The 22379-nt window shown below is 33.2% G+C and overlaps 1 protein-coding gene across 7 annotated transcripts in view; it reads left to right on the top strand.

Annotated features, from left to right (window-relative positions):
- The window catches only part of LOC101899083 (casein kinase I), a 91339-nt gene that overhangs the window by 16838 nt on the left and 52122 nt on the right, over nt 1–22379 (top strand). The window contains exon 1 of one of the 7 annotated variants that reach the window (XM_059118287.1): nt 15113–15277. The exons of 5 other annotated variants lie outside the window; for them this stretch is intronic. The gene's annotated coding sequence lies outside the window, so the exon portion shown is untranslated. Of the gene's footprint in view, nt 1–15112; nt 15624–22379 lie in introns of those variants that run through there. One more of the 7 variants, XM_059118305.1, reaches the window with a different exon arrangement.

Here is a 22379-nt window from a genome sequence, read left to right as displayed (position 1 = left end):
GTGTGTGTGTGTATAAATATGTATATGACCGTAAAAGATATTAAAGTTTTATTTTCCACACTAAATAAATAATATCAACAACGAAACAAAAAAAAAAAAAGTTCTTGCAATTTTTTTCCTTCGTTTTTACACGCAATGGGGTCATAATAGGTTTTTTTTTTGTTTTCACCCCAGAAAGTTGAGTTCTCTTTAATATTTGTTTATTTGCGGAATTTTGTATTGTATTGAGGCAGTCGGTCGGGCGATGAAAGAAATTCCAAATAAAAACTCATAAAATATGAATAGTAATACGGAGGCGAAATAAAAAAAATCAAATATTGTTGCTAAGAGCTTTGAAATACAATTGAAATGTAAAGGTTGAACGAGAAAGTAGGCAATTGAAGGGTTCTTTTTTAAGGAAATTTATGGAAAATTTATCCTCGAATGTTTTAATGTACTCGACATAATAATGTACAGGGTGAGATATAAAATCTGCGCCATAGTCAAGCGCCATAATTTTTACCATTTTCTTTAAATTTTATTGAATGAAAGCAAAAAATGTCGGAAACAGCATCAAATTTTAGAGTTTAGCTTGTTCGAATTGGTCACTTTTGGCACGAAATCTGGCCTTCAACGGCACGAATTATGACAACGTAACAGGTGATTAGTTAGTCGTTAGGGTACAAGAAGTCGAAGAAACCCCCCGTTAAGTAGGGTATACTAGGTGTGATTTTGGCATTTCCATGAATAATTGAATTTTATATAGAAATAATAAATAATAACATTTTAATAAATAATAACAAATTTAAAAATAAAAAATGTTTTTTGTGTAAAAAAGACATACAGGGTGAGATAAAAAAACTGCAACAAACTCAAACGCCAATATTTTTACAATTTTCTTTAAATTTTATTGAATGGAAGCAAAAAATGTCGGAAATAGCATCAATAGAATAATTTAAAAATTTAATTTAAATTTAAAAATGTTACATATATTTGACTAGACGATATTGATATTAACGCCAAATTGATCAATTTGGATAGCATTGGCAACATTCCTTAATGATAATCAGCTGATGATGTTGTGAGCACACCGTGTTGTCTTCTCATGTGAATAAAGCTGTGTGGCGACATATCAAATTGTTGTTAATAGAAAAAATTGTGTAATAAAAATCAGCTGATGTTTCAAGAGGTTTGAGATATCAATCGAACAGCTGATTATATAGTATATTGTGCTTTCTGTGCAATGTAATGCCTGATGCATAGTTTTAGGCGCAAATATTATCTTTTGACCAAAGATTAACATTTTCCGGCCATTTTACAGCAAACCCATGTCAAGTTTGTAATACGTCAACTAATTACTGATATTTTTTTTGTAAATAGTTTTTTAAGCCAATTTGTTTTCATATTCTCAAGAAATTTTCTGTAAAGCGTAAACAATTTATGCGGGAAAAAACAAGGCATCAAATAACAAAAAACCAAATGAAAGAGAATACATTGGCGAACGCTTCCACATACCACAATGGCGGGCTGAATGACCGACTGGCTTAGCATTGCTGACTAGTATCCAGCAGTCCGTAAAAATATAACAATTTTGTGTTTCTAATTTAATTAGGACAAAAATGAGAAATAAGAAAAAATAAATTGATTAAAAAGCAAAAGGATAGAGAATGTAGAATCCGAACAAAACAAAAAGAAGAAGAAAACCAAGCACGAAATCCATTAACTTTTTTCTCTCTCCAGCACTCACAGTAGTTAGCCAAAGTAGTCCAAGTAAAATGGGAATATCCAGTGTCCAGCTGAAATGATGACCTCTTTTTTTTTTTGAAAGTGAAATAGAGAACAAAATATGAAGACATCTATCATAACTTTTCATCACTTGAAATGGCGGTTGGCTTTTGTGTCATAAAAATTGAAAGAGATATGGAATTAAAGCAAAAATAAAAAGAAATACATTTTCCGTAAAGACTAATTTGAATCCCTAAATGGGTCAGGGGGAGGCAAATTTTCTCAATTTTGTTGTAAACTTTGGCACTTAGAAAAATGTTAACAATGTGGAAGCACAGGGTGAGATGAAAAAACTGCCACCAAACTCAGACTGCTGTCATTTCTAAGCCACTCGTCCGACAGCCGCTAACATTATTTCAGTGACAGCTCATTATATTTTTTACAAGCATACAAAAGCATTTCGGTGAGATTTTTCCAGAAAAAAAAAAATATTCGTGGTGGAATTCAAGCGTGATAGTGTGATTTCTTTATAATTGGCTGGAAAACCACAAGTGGCTATCGTTAGAGCACTCCAGCATTTCGAAAAGTAAAGAAGCGACTTGATCGAAATCCGCTTCGCAGTGGCCGAAAAATGGCTCTTGAGCTGAACATATCGCAATATTCCATTCGGCAAATATTGAAAAGTGAGCTCTGGGTAAAGCCATCGAAGTTCCAAAAAGTGCACGAACTTACACCGCAATAGAAAGAAAATAGACTCAAAAAAGCTTAAGAGTTGCTTCGCTTGGCCGAACTGGTGATGGTGAACTACCGAATTTGGTTTTCTCCGATAAGTAAACAGTTTGTAAACAAACAAAATGATCGTACCACCAGTACTCAAAGCGCCGGCCATGGTAATGGCGTGGGCCGCCATAACAGCCGATGGTCGCTCTACGTTCGTATCAATCGACCGTGGCATCAGAATTTGATTTTTGACATTTTTTTGCACCAACACTGCTTGCCATTATTTTGCCTAGTGTTTCCTATTTCAATGTGATTCAGCAACAATGTCAAGTTTTGGATAATTATACCCATCTGTTCCAATACCTGCAAGAATCTACTAGTTTTGCCATTTTTCTTCTATATCATTAAGGGAAAATCTGTTATCGCGGTAAAAACTTTTACATTCTCGCAGTTCGGGAACATACCATAATGTCTCTATTAATGTTTGCAAATTTTACCAACTTTAGATTATTTCATATTTTTTTTATTTATTTTTTCCTCATCTGAAAATACTTTTGTGCAATATCGTACTTAGTGTACCCCATACGTAAGTGAGCAGGAAACAGTGATGCCAATATTACGGTTTAATTGTGACTTGCTCTATTTGTCTCGTTCAACGAAACAATCGATAGTTGCTGGAACATTTTCTTAATACGTGTCGGTGATGCTAACATGGCGTTTTTTTCATGTTATTGGCGGAAATTTTTTTGTGGAATAATATATATTTTAGAAAAGTGTTATGCTTCCTTTACGGCCACCTCAAAATGAAGTGCTTCACAAAGATAAAGAATTTATTTGACAATATTCGAAGGAATTTACAATCTTAATAAAGCGTGTTATGGAAACATGTTCGGTGTAAATATTGTCTTAGTCCTATTGCAGTGATCCCTATTTGAAGCCGTGCAAACAGTGCTGCCAATATTACGGCTTAATTGTGACTTGCTCTATTTATCTCGTTCAACGAAACAATCGATAGTTACTGTCACATTTTTTAATACATTGCCAGTGATGCTAATTTAGTGTTTTTTCATGTTATTGGTGGACATTTTTTTTTGTGGAATAACACATTTTTAGGACATTGTTATACCTGCTTTACACCCACACTGAAATTAAATAATTCACAATGAAAAAGCATTTATTTGCCCAAACATGTTCGGTGTAAATATTGCCTTAGTCCTACTGTAGAAATACAATATTGCATCTAGTAATCCCTGTTTTATGTCGTTAAACCATGCAGTGATGCTTCCATAGTGAAAATACTTTATGAAGATTACATTTTCCACTATTGCCAGTCCGTAAAAATGAAAATTCGTTTTTGGCTGAATGTAAAACATGGTTTTCTTATTAAATATCTTGTTTTACTGATAAGAACTGAAAAAAAAAACTTTGTTCAAAACTCATTTTCTCTTTTGATCACCCCAAAAAAAAAAAAAAACACAATTTATGTCAAGATTTATTTGACAGATTGACAGTGATGCTAACTTGTCGTTTTTGTATTAAAGACCAGAAAAATGTTTTCACGTTTATTTGACTATATTTTAATCTTCCAAAAAAATAAAATTAAATAAATATAAATAATAATAAAATACTAGGATAATATTTAAGAATATATTTTATAATTTGAAAAAAAAAGAATGCTAAAATAAACCAATCAAAAAGTTTAGTTTAAGGTCAATCATATAGAATAAAATAAAATGCTATCAATCGAATTCCGCACATTATTCAAGTACTGCAAAACGAAAGAAAAAACAAAGAACAACGAAATTTAAAAAAAAAAAAAAAAAAAAATCCCAACATTTTTTTTTTTTTGTATTTTGGTCTTATCTGTCCACTTCATTATCGTTGAAATTGAACTGCTGCTGCAACTATATAATTGTTCGATTTCAATAACAATTTCAAACTGCAACGACAACACTCCTCGCCATCACCACACACCGCTTCATCCACACCAAAATAATAAAAAAAAAAAAAACATTGAAACGAAAATAAAAATAACCAAAACGGAAGATATCCGTATTCGATAAAATTGTGTCGCTATTCAAAACACTTTTCCTGACAGTTGTTGTGACGACGTCGACAACAACACCAACGTTAACATTAACTGTGAATATGTGCCAATAAATTTGAATAAGTTCGAACCACCCAAAATCATTCCCCCCACCAGCCAACAGAGAAAATGTGTGAAAAAACAACAACAATAGCAACAACAAAATCTTTAAAAATACCTTTAATTTGATTTCAATATGTAAAATTAGATTTACTACACAAACAAAATAAAGCAAAAGGAAAAAACGCTGAAGAGGAACAAAATCGCCAAAAAAAAAACAAAAAAAAAATCATGTGGGGCGGTACACAACCTTCACTCATTATGTTGCCTCTAGTTTGTGCTTAGTTAGTTGGTTTTGTGGTGCTATTGGCATCTCTCTGCCTGTCCCACCGCCACCACCACCACCTTTGCCGATGCCACTGCTAGACGTAACCGCTTATTTTTATTTTAAAACAAAAAAATAGCACGAGGAACATGACGTTTTACTTTTTCCTTAATTGTTTATAAGTATATCTAAGAATCGACGTACGCACATTCTACACATGGTTGTTGTTGTTATTGTTGGCATGGCTGGTTTTCCACAGCCTCTCGCTTGACAGGTGGTCGCTTCGCCACTGACAATAAACACTCTGTGTTGAGTCTGATTTTTTTTTCTATCTATTTTTTCATAGGTAAATGAATTCTCAAGTATTTTTAGAATTTGAAAAAAAATTATATTTTTATATTTTTTTTTGTTTTATAACAGACTGACCAAAGTTACTTTAATACAGAATTATTTTAGTTGAATATCCTCTTTATTTATTTATTTATTTATTTTGTTTAATATTTATTTGTTTCATTGAAATAAAATCGAATTATCTGTGAAATGAACTAAAAACATTATGGCCTCTTATCTCTCTCAGACACTCAATTTTTGTGTCTCACAAGAGTCACAGTTATCCTCAATGCACTGTTTACCATTATCGTACTTAGTGAACCCTATCATCATTAATCACTTGTTTACAGTGCGACAAAATATAAAAGTGATTTCTCTTCAAAAACTGAGTCTCTCACAATCGTTACAGTTATTCTCAATGCAGTGTTTAAATTGCCCTTTTGCCATTGTTGTACTTAGTGAGCCCTATTATTGAACGCAACTTTGCAGTGAGACAAAATTACTTTAGTTTTAATAAGAAATTTAGAAAATTTTGGAAAATCGACGATTTTTTTACTGTTTGTAACACCTCGAAATATTCATGATAGACCCTTCAAATTAGGCATATATTCTGGAACAACGTAAAATTCTAAGACCATTTAGATTATGCGAAGTCCGCCCATATGTCGGTCTGTGGAAATCACTCTAGCTTACAAAGGAAATGAAGCAAGTTGATAAAATTTTACTTAAATGTATATTATGCCTGCAGGACTTTTGGTATTAAAAATGAGCCATGTAGCTACACGTCTTCGTATAGCACCCATATAACGGTACCTCTCGATATTCGGTATTTTGACGATTTAAGCGACATTATTCACCCGATTTTTTTCAACTTTCATATTCGAAGTTTGTTTCATATGCAGGTCCACGTCTTCGTATAACCCTCATATAACTGTACCACCCTTTATTCGGTATTTTGATGATTTCAGCCAATTTATTCACCGGAATTGTTTTAAATATCGAATTGGAAGATTTCAATGGGTACTACAGCCTATTACAAAAAGAAAACTTATGCAGGTCCATGTCTTCGTACAGTTCTTTTATATAGGTCATAATTTAAACAGATTTTTTAAAATTTTTAAAGTTCCTTACAGATGGTGGAGGGTATTAAAAGTTCGGTCCGGCTGCTTTTCTACTCGTTTTTATTGAAATTTACAATTTTCAAGAAAATTCCCGCGCTTATATATATTTAGACAATATCGCACTTAGTTTACCCTATTTTATAAATAAATGCGTAGAGTCAACTTGGCGTTTATGTTATGTATCTAGTGTATCCTATTCACAATTATGCTTATTAACCACTGAGCCACTAATGAGCTGACCTGACCATAAAATGCGAGCGATGAACTTTCATAACAGAGCACGCGTTTTGATAAAAAAAATTCAACGATTGCTCCGTTTCGAAAGGCTATAAATTGTTAAATTATGGACCAAACTGAAGATATTTGACAGTGCAACAGAACACGAAACGGGTGTGAACTGTTTAAATCAGTGTTGCCAGAAAGATAAATGCTTAAAAATCACTTTTAGTAGCATAAATAAGTATCAATCCAAATTTGATGATCTACAATAACATTTGGCATAATCGCAACTAGTCTTCCCTAATTAACAGCAGTGATGCCAAATTGGCATTTGTCGGTGACACATTTTTCACACAATTGTGCCTAGTTTGCCCTAATTTGCAATGATGTCAACATTGCTTTTAATATAAGGATAATTAAAGTGATGCGAACTTGGCGATTGTTATGAATCTTGCAAGGACATTTTTTATTGTATTGTAAATACAACAATGTAGTGTCGTCAATTCAGTGAATTTTTTGCTTGGCATAATCGCACCCATTCTTCTCTAACAAAGAATAATAAAAACATTTTTTTAATAATTGTCTCTAAAGTAGTGATGCCAAATTGACGTTTTTTATGTTTTATGTCGATGATATCTTTGGACATAATTGTATCTAGTTTGCCCTAATTTGCAATGATGTCAACATTGCTTTTAATGTAAGCATAATTAAAGCGATTAGTGATGCAAATGTTGTGATTTTTATAATTGGCATAATTGGGTCTAATTTGCAATGATGTCAAAATTGTAGCGACAATTAAAGCGAGTAGTGATGCAAATGTTGTGATTATCATGAATGTTGCCTAATTGACTTATGTTTCTCAAATCTAAACTGAACTTATTAACAATGATGCCAATGCATCTTTGATTTGGCGATTTTTTTTCTAGCATAAATATCGTTGACGCCATTTGGAACTATGGTTTCGTTAGTTGCATTTTAGAATATGGTATTCATTTGCTGTTTTTTTTTTTTTTTTTATTTTTAATCTTATTGTGATGCCTATTTGGCGTTTTTAGTTTTTGATATCGGTGTAAATTTTTGTCAGTATTAACAAATACCGATTTCAAGGTTGTGCAAAATACATTTTGACATAGCCTGTCATATTAAGCAACGACAAATGACATTTTGTGGCGGTAGTGATGCTAATTTGGCGATTTCATAAGATGAGATAAATATCATTAATTTGTTTATTTAATTTATTTATTTGACATTCTAATGGCAAAAAATGTATATTTCTCATATTTTGGGAAATTTATATATTTAAACATTTATTATTGATACCTTTCAAACGATGTTCTAAAAATACCAATAGGTTTTTTATAGCAAAAGCAATCAAATGATGTTATTATAAAATTGGTTCATGTATTTTGTTGTTATCTATTTTTCCTTGCTAGATTTTTTTTATTGCATAGATACAATAATCAATGGAAAATATTGTTTTTTTTTTTCAATTTGGCGAATGTTTAAATATGAAAAGCAAATAAATGAATTCAATTGAAATGTTTTGTAGGTTGTCGTTCGTCGTCGCCGTCACTGTGGTCGTTGTCATTTACTTCATGGTATCTATTTAACATTCTAATTATGATGATGATGGCGATGACGATGACGGCGTTGCTGACGATAAAGTCTTATCAAAAACAGACAACCACAAAACTTACAATTGACACACAATAACGGTTGGAAACTTTTAAAAGCCTACAACGGGGATTTTTTCTCAAATAGTTGAGACATTGAGATGTGGGAACTATACTCGGCATTTCCAGAAATCATAGATTTATCTTCTGATTTTACATATTTTATAGCCTCCATAGTATGGAAATATACATTTCAGACCCCACAAAGTATATATATAATATATATTCTTGATCAGCATAAAGTCCTATGTCGATTTAGGGGTATTCGTCCGTCTGTCCGTCTGTGGAAATCACTATAGCTTCCGAACGAAATGGAGTAGGTTGCAGAAATTTTACTCAAATGTATAGTATGTCTGCAGGACTTTTGGTATTGAAAATGGGACATGTAGGTCCACGTTTTGGTATAGCCCCCATATAGCGTCACTCCCGATATTCGGCATTTTGATGATTTTAGCGACATTATTCAGCGGAATTATTTCAAATTTGGTATTTGAAGTTCGTAATGGATACTGCAGCCTATGACAGAAAGTTGTCCGTGCAGGTGACGTCTTCCTATAGCCATCATATAACGGTACCTCCCGATATTCGGTATTTTGATGAATTTAGCGACACTATTCACCGGAATTATTTCAAATTTGGTATTAGAAGTTCGTAATGGATACTAAAGCCTATGAGAGAAAATTGTCCGTGCAGGTCCACGTCTTCGAAAAGCACCCATATAACTTTACCTCCCGATATTCGGTATTTTGATGATTTTAGCGACATTATTCAACGGAATTGTTTCAAATGTGGCATTTGAAGTCCGTAATGGATACTTAAGCCTATGACAAAAAATTATCCGTGCAGGTCCACGCCTTCGTATAGTCCCCATATAACGTTACACCTCGATATTCGGTATTTTGATGATTTTAGCGACATTATTCAGCGGAATTAATTCAAATTTTGTATTTGAAGTTCCTAATGGTTCGTACTATGACAGAAAATTGTCCATACAGGTTCACCTCACCTCCGTATATCCTCATATGACATTACCTGCCTATTTTCGGTATTTTTGATGATTTAAGCGACATTATTCAGCGGAATTATTTCAATTTTGATATTTGAAGTTTGTAATGAATACTACAGGCTATGACAGAAAATTGTCTGTACAGGTCTTCGTATAGCCCCCGATATTCAGAATTTTGATGATTTTAGCGACATTATTCATCGATTTTTTTCAAGTCTAACGTTTGAAGTTGGTAATACTGTAATGCCTATTGGCTTTAGAACGCGTACATAACATGATCTGGTAATGGGAAACCCCTGGAGAAAGTGCCTTTCAGCTACAAAAGATCTAGACCAAAATAGAGGCGTATAATGCCTTTCAATTCTATATTTCTGTCTGCCATTCTAAGATTTGTTGCAGGACTACAGAAAATCTTCCATATGTTTCTATATTAAAATCGTACTAAAATTGCAAATATTTCCCATATTTTATGCTAACGGAGATAACATTAAACATTTATTTAAATTTTTAAGTCGTGTTAAATGTTGTGTACCCCACTTTTAGAAAACGATTTATAAAACAGTTGACAACACTTTTGCAACTTGCTCTTTTTTATTTTTCTCTTTTCTTCACCTATCCTCAATCTGACTAACTCGTATCAATTGCAATTCAATGTCCTGTAATATTGCTCTCAGAGAGTGGGTAGCTGGTGGTACAGTTCATATGTTTCTATATTAAAATTAAGTGCCTAACATTCCCCATATTTCATGTTTACGGAGAAAATATTCAACATTTTCTTAAATTTTCAAAACACGTTTGATGTTGTGTACCCCACTTTTAGAAAACGATTTATGAAACAGTTGACAACACTGCTGCAGCTTGACCTGTTTTTTTTTTCTCTCTTCTCTTTATCTCCTCTCTATCTGACTAACTCATATCAATTGCAATTCAATGTCCAGTTATATTGCTCTCAGAGAGTGGGTGGCTTGACTGGGATGGGGGGTTTATACTTGTGTGTGCGTGTGTGCCTTATGTTGCTACTCAATGTGTGGTAATGGTGGCAAATTTGCATTTGAAAATAACACAAAATCTCGACTAAAGACTAAAAACGTTGTGGTTCAAACTTCCTTCTCTCCAAGAGAGGGGAAAACATTTGTTCTATATTTAAATGGGAAAAATGTTAGCCATGAAGGTGGGAGGCATTCGAAAGATTGATTTCAGAGGGAAATGGATATGGGAAAGGTTTTCTGCCTCTAGTAAGCGTGGGGAAGGCTTTTAGTTTACTTAACCTTTACATGTGTACCCACATAGACATTCATCCTTCTCATAGCCAGCCAATCATTGTGACTATGATTTTCGTTTTGGTTTGTTTTTTTTTATTTATTTTTTCGTCATCTTTCCATCAAATTGACAGTCATTCACAATAATGAGTAGTAATACACTTTTTTTGCATTGACTTGACTGACCGCTCGCAACGCGCTTTTTTTTATTGGTTTGTCTAGTGGTTTCGGCTCTTGTAAGTTTACTTGTATTGTGCGGATTTTAAGTAGATAATTTTATGCTTATTTTTTTCTATGGGTGGTGCGTTTTTGGACACTTTTCTTCCGTTTTTTGTAGCTAAGCGAGCGAACATTTAGTTGTCAGTTTTTATGTCACTTTTTTGACATTGAAAAAAAAAAAGATCAATGTTGTGGCAGTAAATGGCTAATAGGAAAGTGACACCAAAGAAACACGTGCTAGGTGGGTAGAGGGGTTATATTTGTAATATTATCGAAATAGTACTTTTTGGGGACATTTTTGTCCCCAGATTTTCATCGGTTTACTAATTTTATTATTATTTTGATTTATTTTTACACAAATTGCTCAAGATTTATTGAAAAAATTAAAATTTAGACTCTCGCCATACGTAATAATTTAAGGTTGCACTTTATATTGGTTATTTGACACTTTCATCACCTGAGAGGCATTAAGCAGCCTGGCCACATGTCAAATCGAACAATGTAGAAAACTAAGCCACAAAATAAAGCCATAAGACTTTTTTACAGCGAATCTACTTTTTTAAAAGGCTTTATTTTAAATTGTGAATTTCGAGTCTTCAAATAGTGTCATGTTAAACCATAAGGGTTTAACGAAAAAATCCCAAATAAGTAAAAAAACAATTAATATCGGTCGGGCCGAACTTTTAATATACTCCACCATTTGGAACAAATTTGGCAATTTTCAAAAAAAAAAAAAAAACTTTAAAAATTCTATAAAAATTTTAAAAATACCGAATGTAGCCGTTAGCTGCATAGGCATATTTTGTCATAAGCCATTACAATATTCAAATGCAAAACTACTACCAAAATACCAAATTTTAAACAATTCCGGCGGTTAATGTCTCAAAAATAATGAAAATACCGAATATCGGGAGGTACTGTTATATGGGGGCTATACGAAAACGTGGACCGTATCCATTACGAACTTCAAATACCAAATTTGAAACAATTCCGGTGAGCAATATCGCTAAAATCATCAAAATACCGAATATCGGGAGGTACCGTTATATGGAGGCCAGAGGAAGGCATTGACCTGTGCAGACAATTTTCTGTCTTAAGCTGTAGTATCCACTTCGAAATTTTTATACCGAATTTGAAACAATTCCGGTGAATAATGTCGATAAAATCATCAAAACATCGAATATCGGGAGGTACCGTTATATGGGGGCTATACGAAGACGTGGACCTGTGTAGACAATTTTCTGCCTTAGGCTGTAGTATCCATTACGAACATCGAATACCAAATTTGAAACAATTCCGGTGCAAAATGTTGCTAAAATCATGGAAATACTGAATATCGGGAGGTACTGTTATATGGGGGCTATATGAAGACGTGGACCTGCACAGACAATTTTCTGCCTTAGGCTGCAGTATCCATTACGAACATCGAATACCAAATTTGAAACAATTCCGGTGAATTATGTCGCTAAAATCATTAAAATACCGAATATCGGCAGGTACCGTAATATGGGGGCTATACGAAGACGTGGACCTGTGTAGACAATTTTCTGCCTTAGTAGTATCCATTACGAACATCGAATACCAAATTTGAAACAATTCCGGTGAATTTTGACGCTAAAATCATAAAAATACCGAATATCGGCAGGTACCGTAAAATGGGGCTATACGAAGACGTGAACCTACATGGCCCATTTTCAATACCAAATGTCCTGCAGACATAATACACATTTTAGTACAATTTTATCAATCTTCTTCAATTCGTTCGGAAGCTAGCGTGATTTCCACAGACGGACATACGGATAGACGGATGGACATCGCTAAATCGACATAAAATTTTATGCTGATCAAGAATATATATACCTTGTGAGGTCTAAAATGTATATTTCGAGGTGATACACACGGAATAACAATCTTTATATACCCTCCATACTATGGTGGAGAGGGTATAAAAAGGTTCTTGTGGGTAATTTTGGAAGATTTTGTAAAATTTTTAAACTGCTCTCTATGCTCTCCTAAAAGACCATCCATTCCAAAAAATGTAATCCCATAGATTTGCAGTAGCCTAAAATTGCATTAAAAGCATTTCCCACACCCAAAATGCTGACAGTCGTCACAGTCTAAATTTTGAGGAAGAAACTCTTTGCTTGGTTATGTCATATGTCGTCAGGCCACACATTACATTGGGAAGCACATTAAAAATTAGCTGTCAAATTGTAGTCATTACAAGTGAAAAAAGCAGTAAAGGTGGGAATACATAAAGCGCTTATCTGGCTGGCTTAAGTCATCGGCTGGCTTCTTCGAAAAGGAACAAAGGGGCCTAGGGCCAAAATCGATCCTAGTCAACCTAACACTCCTTTGTTCATCTAAAAAGAAACCAGTCAAATATGCGCTTTATGTTTTCAACCTTAGACAAAAAGCCTTTAAAGTGTTTTCCAGAGCATAAAAGACCTACTTGTTTTTTTTTCTAAAACTAAAGTCAACAGCATGTTTTGAGCAATGTATGGTGCATACTTTTAGGCTACTCTCACTTTTATGTTTCAATAATTTCTTGTTTTCTAATACACATTAATAATATTTCTTTTATTCTTTTTCTTTACAGGTAAGTTCTCTCCAATTACAAATATACCCTTGGTGAGTTCAAAACATAAGTATATTTTTGAAAGCAAAACTTTAGAAGACATTTTACAATATTTTCACTCATTTTATATAATTGAGTTAGGTATTCAAATTTGTTAACCACAAATATAAGAGAATTATGTGAGTCATTACCACATTATCGTGACCAAAAAAAAACATGTAATATTTTTTGTCATCAATTTAATTGAAATTATGGTAACCGCAAATTTTTGTTTGGGATTTTAATCATATTTCGTATTTATGAATGGCAAAATAATTCCGGGCATTCTTCTTCCAGTTAGAAGTAAGGAAAAAATAAAATATATTAATAAAAGCCGATGGTTTTGAAATTCCCCCCTTATAAACAATTACGATAGTTCAATACATGAGGTTCAACGTGCATGGTGAATGATAAAACTGTTGCAGAAATGCTTATTAGAAGTCGATTTAACGTTCCTCATTAAAAAAACTACTGAATTGGATGTTATCAGGCCATATTTAGTTTTGAAATTTGAAATTTCAATTACTAGTCTTGAAAATACTATTTAGCTTCAACGATTATTTTTTCAAGCTTTCAGCTCCTTTCAGTGAACTAGTTTGGCCCTCAAGAACAAATATTACTGAAGTAGTTCACTTGCTCACATTAGTGAATCATTCTACATTACATTCAAAGATTATTTCAATGAACTAGTTTGGCCTCATAATAGTGAATTATTCTATTGAACAAAAGAGAATGTTTGCAATCCATGTAATCGGATTGAAATCTACAAGGTTTTTAACAATAAATAAACGTTTGTTAAAAAAAAATCGGACTAATATTTGATTCATTTCCATTTCTTTCTTATGTTTTAGAACAAATGTTTTTTTATTCGTTGTTAGAAACTACAAATTTATATCACGTTAAAATGTCTGGAACGCTTCTTCACTTAACATAAAATCAATGTGTGGCCAGATGGCTTTAACTACACTTATTTTTATGAGCCAATCATTAAACAGCTGATTACAAACTTCCTCTTCTCCTTCATCGTAATTTGTATTAAGGCTCAATTTTAATAAAACTCACAAAAATCAATGGGAGTTCTTTAAAAACAAACCACCAAAACAGTTAAGAGTTGCCGCCTCTTAAAGATGTCTAAATTTTTTTAATTATTTTGTATTTTTTACTAATTTTGTATAAAAACGGCGTTCTACAAGTAAAAATGTCTGGAACGTTTTTCACTTAACATAAATTCAATGTGTGGCCAGTTCGCTTTAACTACACACATTCTTATAAGACAGCTGATTGCAAACTTCCTCCTCTCCTTCATCGTAATTTGTATTATGGCTCAATTTAATAAAACTCACAAAAATCAGTTGAAGTTCTTTAAAAAACAAACCACAATTTTGGTTAGTTAAGGAGCAAAAACTAAGTGTTTACATTTCTTTATGGCAGCCAAGAAAATTTCATATCCGTTTGGCAACAACAAAGTTGTTTATATCTACTCGTGCTGATGGTCGTCGTCGGCGACGTCGTCGTTGAAGTCTTGGCCAAAGAGTACGTAAACGACGAATAACCTCTTGGTGAAGTAGAAAAACGAGAAAAAAAAACACGACACGATAAAAAAGAAGGAAAAATTGCAACAACAACAACAAAAATAACACCAAATGAAGCAACTATGGCACAAAAACAAATGCAACATTTAATGTTTGCTTGCGCGAACCAGCATGAAAAGCAAACACAAGCAAGCAACAAACAAACTAGCAACAACACATCTCTTTTGCTCGCTCTCTTTCTCTCATATCTCTCGGCCAAAGACAATCCGTCAACAGCACACCGTTAACAAAAAACACACAAAGCAACCAGCCAACAGTACAATTATATTTTTTACTTTTTTAGTTTTTAGTACGTTTTTGATCGTTCCTCGGAGTGGATTTGTTTTTCTCATAACATCGTCGGCATTGTCGTCGTCTGCTTTCGTCGTCGTTGTCGTATCTGTTTTTGTTTGCAATACGCGTTGCTGTGAGTTTTAGTAAAAAAAAGAATTGAAAAAAAACGAAGCAAAAAAAAGTTGAAATAAAAATAAAAAACAATCGTCGTCGTCGTTAGTCAACCAACAACAACAATAACTGCAACAGCTAACCTAGCCATCAATAGTGGAGTGTAGATAAATTTTGTTGAGACAAACCCCCTCTCTGTGTCTCTCTCACGCTCTTCTCTGGTTCATTCAGTGCAAAGATATAGAAAATTTTCAATTTAAAGTGTTTTATTTCGGTGGTTAACAACAATTATTTGGATTTTTTTCGTCTTAACGCGGTTTTTCATTACCTTGGGCCGTGTTTTTTTGTTGTTGTTGAGTGCTTAACTGGTAATAATTTTCTACCTCCCTCTGTTTCTCCTCTAACTCTCATATTTCTATAATGACAGCAGTGTTGAAGTTCTTTTTTAACAAAATTTATAACTGGCTTTAGAGGTTCTTTTCCGCGAAAAAAGTGTTTTTTTTTAATTTACCGTAACATAAGAATATGCCAAAAGGAATTATGAAAAAATACAAATCAAATTGACTGGATACAACAACAACAAATGATAAAACGTTCTTTTTCTATTTTTAAAGAACACATGGGCTGAAAAGTTACGGCCCTTGAACAAAGCACCTTCCACAGATAACTCACGTCCGACATCCGTACATGACTTCTGCGTCTTGTATCCGTAGAATAGCATATCTTATTTTATTCTGAGAAGATCTCCACGGTTTCTACGAAAATAATACTTTTAGATGTACTATGAAATAGTTGACCTCTAGATCCCTATGGAAAATAGGTATCTAGTAGTGCGATTTTGTACTTACTAAACGACAATGGCAATGACTTATAGGTTTCTTTTTCATCGGGAATTAACGAACTTTGTCGTTAATTTAACAATGAAATTGAAGTAGCCGCTAACAACTAACAATTTGCAGCAGTGTTTTCAACTTTTAGTTTATTTTTCACATAAAAGTTTTTACGTTTAAAAAATTGCCAATTTTTGTTAGTACTGGCAAGAAACTTTATAGAATCCTACTACGGATCGCTATTTAATAATACAACTTCGGGGGCTTATAGAAAGAGTGCCATTCTTTAGCTAGTTTACAATCGAACCTTTCACAAATTTTGTAATTGCTTATAATTTCGATAATTAAACCATTTTTCGTTATGTTAGGAACGAAAATGTAGTAGTTGTAAAGGAGGCCTACCAATGTGATCTTCCATTAATAGAAGACCCTTAGAACACCTTACTTTCTTCTATGGATTTTAGACCACAGCACTTCTGGAAGATCTGTAAGTCGCCAGTTTTCAATTGTTTTTTTTATTAAAAAATCACAGAAATTTTGACAGTCGACACGTTATTATACGCTACATTTAAAGAAGCTGCTTTCAAGTCCTAAGGCTGGCAGGCCACATGTCAATTAAAAAAAAAAAAAACAAGTAAAAAACCTGTACGTTCAGCCGGGCCAAATTTTGAATTGAATACCCTCCACCATTTGGACCGAATTTGGCAATTTTCTAAAATAAATAAATAAAAAAAATCTATTAAAATCAAAAAAAAAAAAATCGTATGTAGCCGTTATTTTACGGTCTATACGTGGATCTACAGCCATTACAATATTCAAATGCGAAACTTGAAAAAAATCGATGCAAAAAGTTGCTTAAATCACCAAAATATCAAATATCGGGAGGTATCATTATATGATGGCTATACGAAGGGGTGGACCGGCACAGATAATTTTCTGCCATAGGCTGCAGTATCCATTACGAACTTCAAATACCAAATTTGAAATAATTCCGATGAATAATGTCGCTAAAATCATCAAAATACCGAATATCGGGAGGTACCGTTATATGGAGGCTATACGAATATGTGGAACTTCACAGACAATTTTTGTCATAGGCTGCAGTATCCATTACGAATTTCAAATATCATATTTGAAGCAATTTCGGTGAATAATGCTGCTAGAATCGTCAAAATACCGAATGTCGGGAGGTACCATTATATGGGGGCTATACGAAGACGTGGATCTGCATACGAAATTTTTTGTCATAGGTTGTAGTATCCATAACGAACTTCAAATACAAAATTTGAAACAATTCCGGTGAATAACGCCGCTTAAATCACCCAAATACCGAAAAAGGGAGGTACTATTATATGGAGGCTATACGAAGACGTGGACCTACACAGACAATTTTCTGTCACAGGCTGTAGTATCCATTACGAACTTCAAATACCAAATTTGAAATAATTCCCATGAATAATGTCGCTAAAATCATTAAAATACCGAAAATAGGGAGGTACCATTATATGGGGCTATACCAAAACGTGGACCTACATGGTCCATTTTCAACACCAAAAGTTCGGCAGACCTGATATACATTTGAGTAAAATTTTATCAACCTACTTCATTTCGTTCGGAAGCTAGAGTGATTTCCTCAGACGGGCGGATATCGCTAAATCGACATAGAATTTTATGCTGATCAAGAATATATATACTTTTTGGGATCTAAAATGTATATTTCGAGGTGTTACAAACGGAATGACAAACCTCATATACCCTCCATACTAAGGTTGGAGGGTAAAAAAATGTATGGCAAAAACTGAATTAAAGCCATTCTCTCGCTAGGGCTCTGAACTTTTCAGCCCATGTGTTTCCATGTGGAGGCAAGCACATTAACGTCATCATGATTGCTGCATGGTGGCGTGCATGTGTTTATGTGAGTGAACAACAAACAGAAATATGTTGTTGTTGTACTCCCCAGTGTTAGTGGTGGTGGTGTTGTTGGTTAGTGTGTTACTTGCTTGCCTGTGCCTGCCTGGCTGCTTGACTTGACTTGCCTTGCTAGTCAGTCAGTTAGTTAGTTGTGTATTGTGGTCGGTCGTGACTACGTCAGAGCGAAAAGAAAAAAATAATAGTTTTTAAAAAAAAACAACAAATAACACACGGAAAACCTTCAAATTGTGGATAAATAAGATATTAAAACGTCTAACGAAAAACCAAAGGTGGAAATAAAACAAAATAAACATATCTCCTTATTTTTGGCAACAAAAAATTGTTAACAAACAAAAAAAGAAGTAACATAAAAAAATCAAGTGGCAAGTTTGTATCAAGTGTGTGATACGCTCCCTTCTCCCATTATGTGCTTTTGCCACATTATAAAATACATGGAAAAATAAATAAAAATTAAAAAAAAAATGTTAAAATAAAATAAAAAAAGCGATAAAATCCCTGAAAACTCAAGTTCTTTTTTTGTTCCCTCTCGGTTTTCTTCTTGTTTTCTTTGTATGCTGCGGTTCGGTTCGTTGATATTAATTGCTAGTTTTCTTTCGTTATCTCATTCATTGAGGAAAAACACAAATACAAAACGGTTAATGTTTTGTTGTATTTTATTTTTTTTTTCTCATTCGTTCTTTCTTTCTTTAACGTAATTGTGATTAATTACTGGAACTATGGTGTTGTGTAGTTGCTGTTATTACGACTGGTGCTGCTGCTATGGTGTTATTCACTTTTTGAGGCACACACAGATACTATGTTTTACACACACACACCATCACTCAAAACGTACTCCAATACATGACAGAGCCATTTAACGCCGTTGCCGTTATCGCAGCGCGGCTGCGGCAGCGACATTCTGCACTGAACTCTTTTTCTCCACTTCATTGTTATTATACCAGCAACAACAATGTAAAAGAAAAATAAACAAAGTAAACAACTCAGGGAGAGAGAGGCAGCAGCAGTAGCACACTCATCGAGTTCATATCTCATTGTGTTGTTGTATTGTTTTTTGCCTTCTTGTATGCGGTTCTGCTTACTGCTTGTCGTCGACGACACAATGATTAACATTTGTCAAGTAGAGATTTTTTTAATCTTTTCTTTTTTGTTTTTTTTATTTTTGTATTATTATTGTTCTTGTTGTGTTTAATTACTATTATGTTGTTTATTGCTTCTCTTCAACATATGATGGCATCTCCATCTTTTCTCCCTCTCTCTCTCAAATTAACTGAATTCCTCTTGAAGCAACCAAAACAATTATTAGCCTCCACTGTTTCTTCTTCTTCTTATTCCAGCAAACATTTAATGACCCCAAAAAAAATCGGTTGTTCTTTTTTTTATTGTTTTATGAACATAAAAGATGTTAAAAAAATCAAAAGATAGTTAAAGGAAAGAAATAAAAGAAAAAAGTTTCAACACTCGAGTTTTTCTTTTGTTTGTCAAAAACAAAAAAAAAATAAATAAATGACTTGCTTACATTTTGTATGTGTTTGTGTGTTTCCCTCTCTCTCTTTCTTCATCTCACATGCAATTAATGAAGTGTGAGGGCGACAGCTCAAATCATGCAATCAATGTAAGCCTTTTAGAATGATGTTTAGTTGTATTTATTAAAGCAGGTGAAAATGTGGACTGAAAAATGCAATAATCAAATAAGGGAGAAACAAAAAGAAGTTTCAACACGTTTTTTCGGGATACTAACATTTTATATAGAAAACATGTTTAATAATGGAATAATAAGAACACAATGAGGAAAATGGATAAGGTTTTTAGAATAGATGCCTATAAACTAAAATAAAAAAGAATAATAAAAAACAATAATAAAAGTAGAACTTTTTGGTGAGAATATTTCGGTCTTTCGCCTCAAAAAAACTTGGATATTCCCCACCAATTCCGATTTAATTCCCCATAAATTAACTCTTTTGATATTTTCTTTGTTTCACATAATTTTTTGCCAAGTGTTCAATGTTCTTTCATGTTTTTTTTTGTATATGGGAGATAAGATAATAACTTGTTAAAAATTGTCAGAGGTAAAGAGAATTCCCATCCAAAATATTAGAATCTGAAAATAATCTTTTTTTTTTCGATTTTTATGCGATTTCAATCACAATTGACGCATAGTACGACGTTATCTTTTTATTATTGAATCGAAATTCTTGGAAATATGCCATCATTTTTACAAGTTTCTTATTTGAAACACTGACATTATTCTCAAGATAAGCGGAATTTATTAAACTTGTAATACGTATTTTGTAAATACTGAGGACATAGCAGTTTTCTAAGATAAATTTGACAAGAATTCCTTCAAATTTTTTTTCGAAATGCTAAGCACGCAGACATTATGGAATAATATTTTCGTACTTACTATTCCGAATTGGAAGTTTATTTTTAGAGGAGCTCCAGGTTCCTTCAGTGAGGGTAAATATCTCCACATTCACAATTAGAACCAATGTACTCAGAGAGTAAAAGTGGTGCTCCTCATTTTTATACCCTACACCACAAGGTGGTCAGGGTCAGGGTCTTTGGGCATTTGTTTATAACAGACACAAGGAAACGAGATAGACCCATGGTTCCTTTTTATACTCTGCATAGAATCACATTCCGAGTCGATTTATGCATGTCCATTCGCCTGTCTCTCCGTCTGTCCGTCTTTCTGTCCATGTTCATCCGATTTGATATTTTTGTCCTCCGCAACAACGATATTTGAAGAAATATATCGAATACAGCACAGAAATACCTTTCCCAAATTTTATCGAGATGGCTTCGGATTTGGATATAGTTCCCATATATATCTTCGTCCGATTTTCCTTAGTATTTTTGCAAAAATGTTAGCTCCATTCACTTTCAGTGCTCTTTAATTTATTTAATTAAGCGTAGTACACACTATCAGGATCAGCTTTCTTCTGGACCATTCAGTCATCAGAAATTTACGAAAATGTTCGTAGTTGTTTGATAAGTATCTGCTTATCAAAACTGATTTCGGATTTTCACGTTTTCAGTCATAAGAAATTTACCATATTTTAGCCAGTCAATGATCAATTGAGTTATTTTGCAAAAAATAAAAATTTTCATCAGAAAATGAAGCAGCCACCTTAAACAAATAGTTTGTACCGCACTAAATTGTTTGTAATTAGTATCTCTTTCTTGTAAGATCCTCTTGTTTGTTAAGCTTTGTTAGCGTTCTTTTGTGAGTTAAGGGAAAAACAAAGCTGGTACTTTAAACTAAAAATGTGTACCCCACTTCATGATTTATAGTTATAATCTTTTTCATATGATTTTTTCGTTTTTTTTTTAAGCTTTGCTAACTTTTTTTGGTAAACTAAAGAAAAAAGACGGAAGATGACACTTTAAACTAATAGTGTGTACCTCACTACAATGTCTCAAATTAGCATCTCTTTCTCGTATGATCCACTCTCTTTAAGCTTTGTTAACTTTTTTTGGTAAACTAAAAAAAGGATGGAAACTGACACTTAAAACTAATAGTGTGTACTCAACTTCATGGTTTGTCAGCATCTCTTTCTTGTAAGATCTTCTCTTTTTTAAGCTTTGTTAGCTTTCTTTGCTAAACTAAAGGAAAAAGAAGGAAGCAGACACGTAAAACTAATAGTGTCTACCCCACTTCAGGGTTTGTGATTAGGCTATCTTTTTCATGTGATTTTCTTGTGTCTCTTTTATACTTTGTTAATTTAATTTGGGAAATTAAGGAAAAAGCTAGGTTAAAACTTAAAACTAATAGTGTGTACCTCACATATTTGTTTGTAAGTAGCATCCCCTGTTATCTTTCATTGGTAAAAAAATGAAAAACATATTTAGTACATTTAACTAATAGTGTGTACCCTACTTCATAGTTTGTAATTAACACCTCGTTTTCGTATGATTTCCTCGTTTTGTTTTTTTTTTTTAATTTTTTTCTGCAAACCAATAAAGGTTTTCTTTTTCATTAATTCTCACATATCCTTAAAAATACCAAAGAAATACTAAGGGGTAACCACAAATAAACGTTATTTCTTTCCAATGTAATAAACGATTATATCTCGATAATACCCCATTATTTGCTCTTCTCATTTTCTTTAGTAAAAAATATGTTTTTTTTCCACACTTAATCTCTTCTTCTGTCACGAAACTCAATTCATATCCTTGAAAGAAAAAAAAAACAGAAAAGGCGATAGAATACAAAAGTCATGCAAACAAATAGCAATCGTTAGTTTAGTGCAATCGATAACAGTCTTCCTAATAGTACGAAGTTGTTTTTCTTTTGTCGTAAACCCTGTGAACAGTTACTGCTAATCTTGCTCTCCTCACACACACACTCCACTCGATTTATGC

The sequence above is a fragment of the Musca domestica genome, unplaced genomic scaffold (genome assembly GCF_030504385.1).
Source record: "Musca domestica strain aabys unplaced genomic scaffold, Musca_domestica.polishedcontigs.V.1.1 12, whole genome shotgun sequence".
Lineage (NCBI taxonomy): Eukaryota > Metazoa > Arthropoda > Insecta > Diptera > Muscidae > Musca > Musca domestica.
Note: the sequence above shows the minus strand (reverse complement) of the source record. Positions and strands in the feature narration are given on the sequence as shown.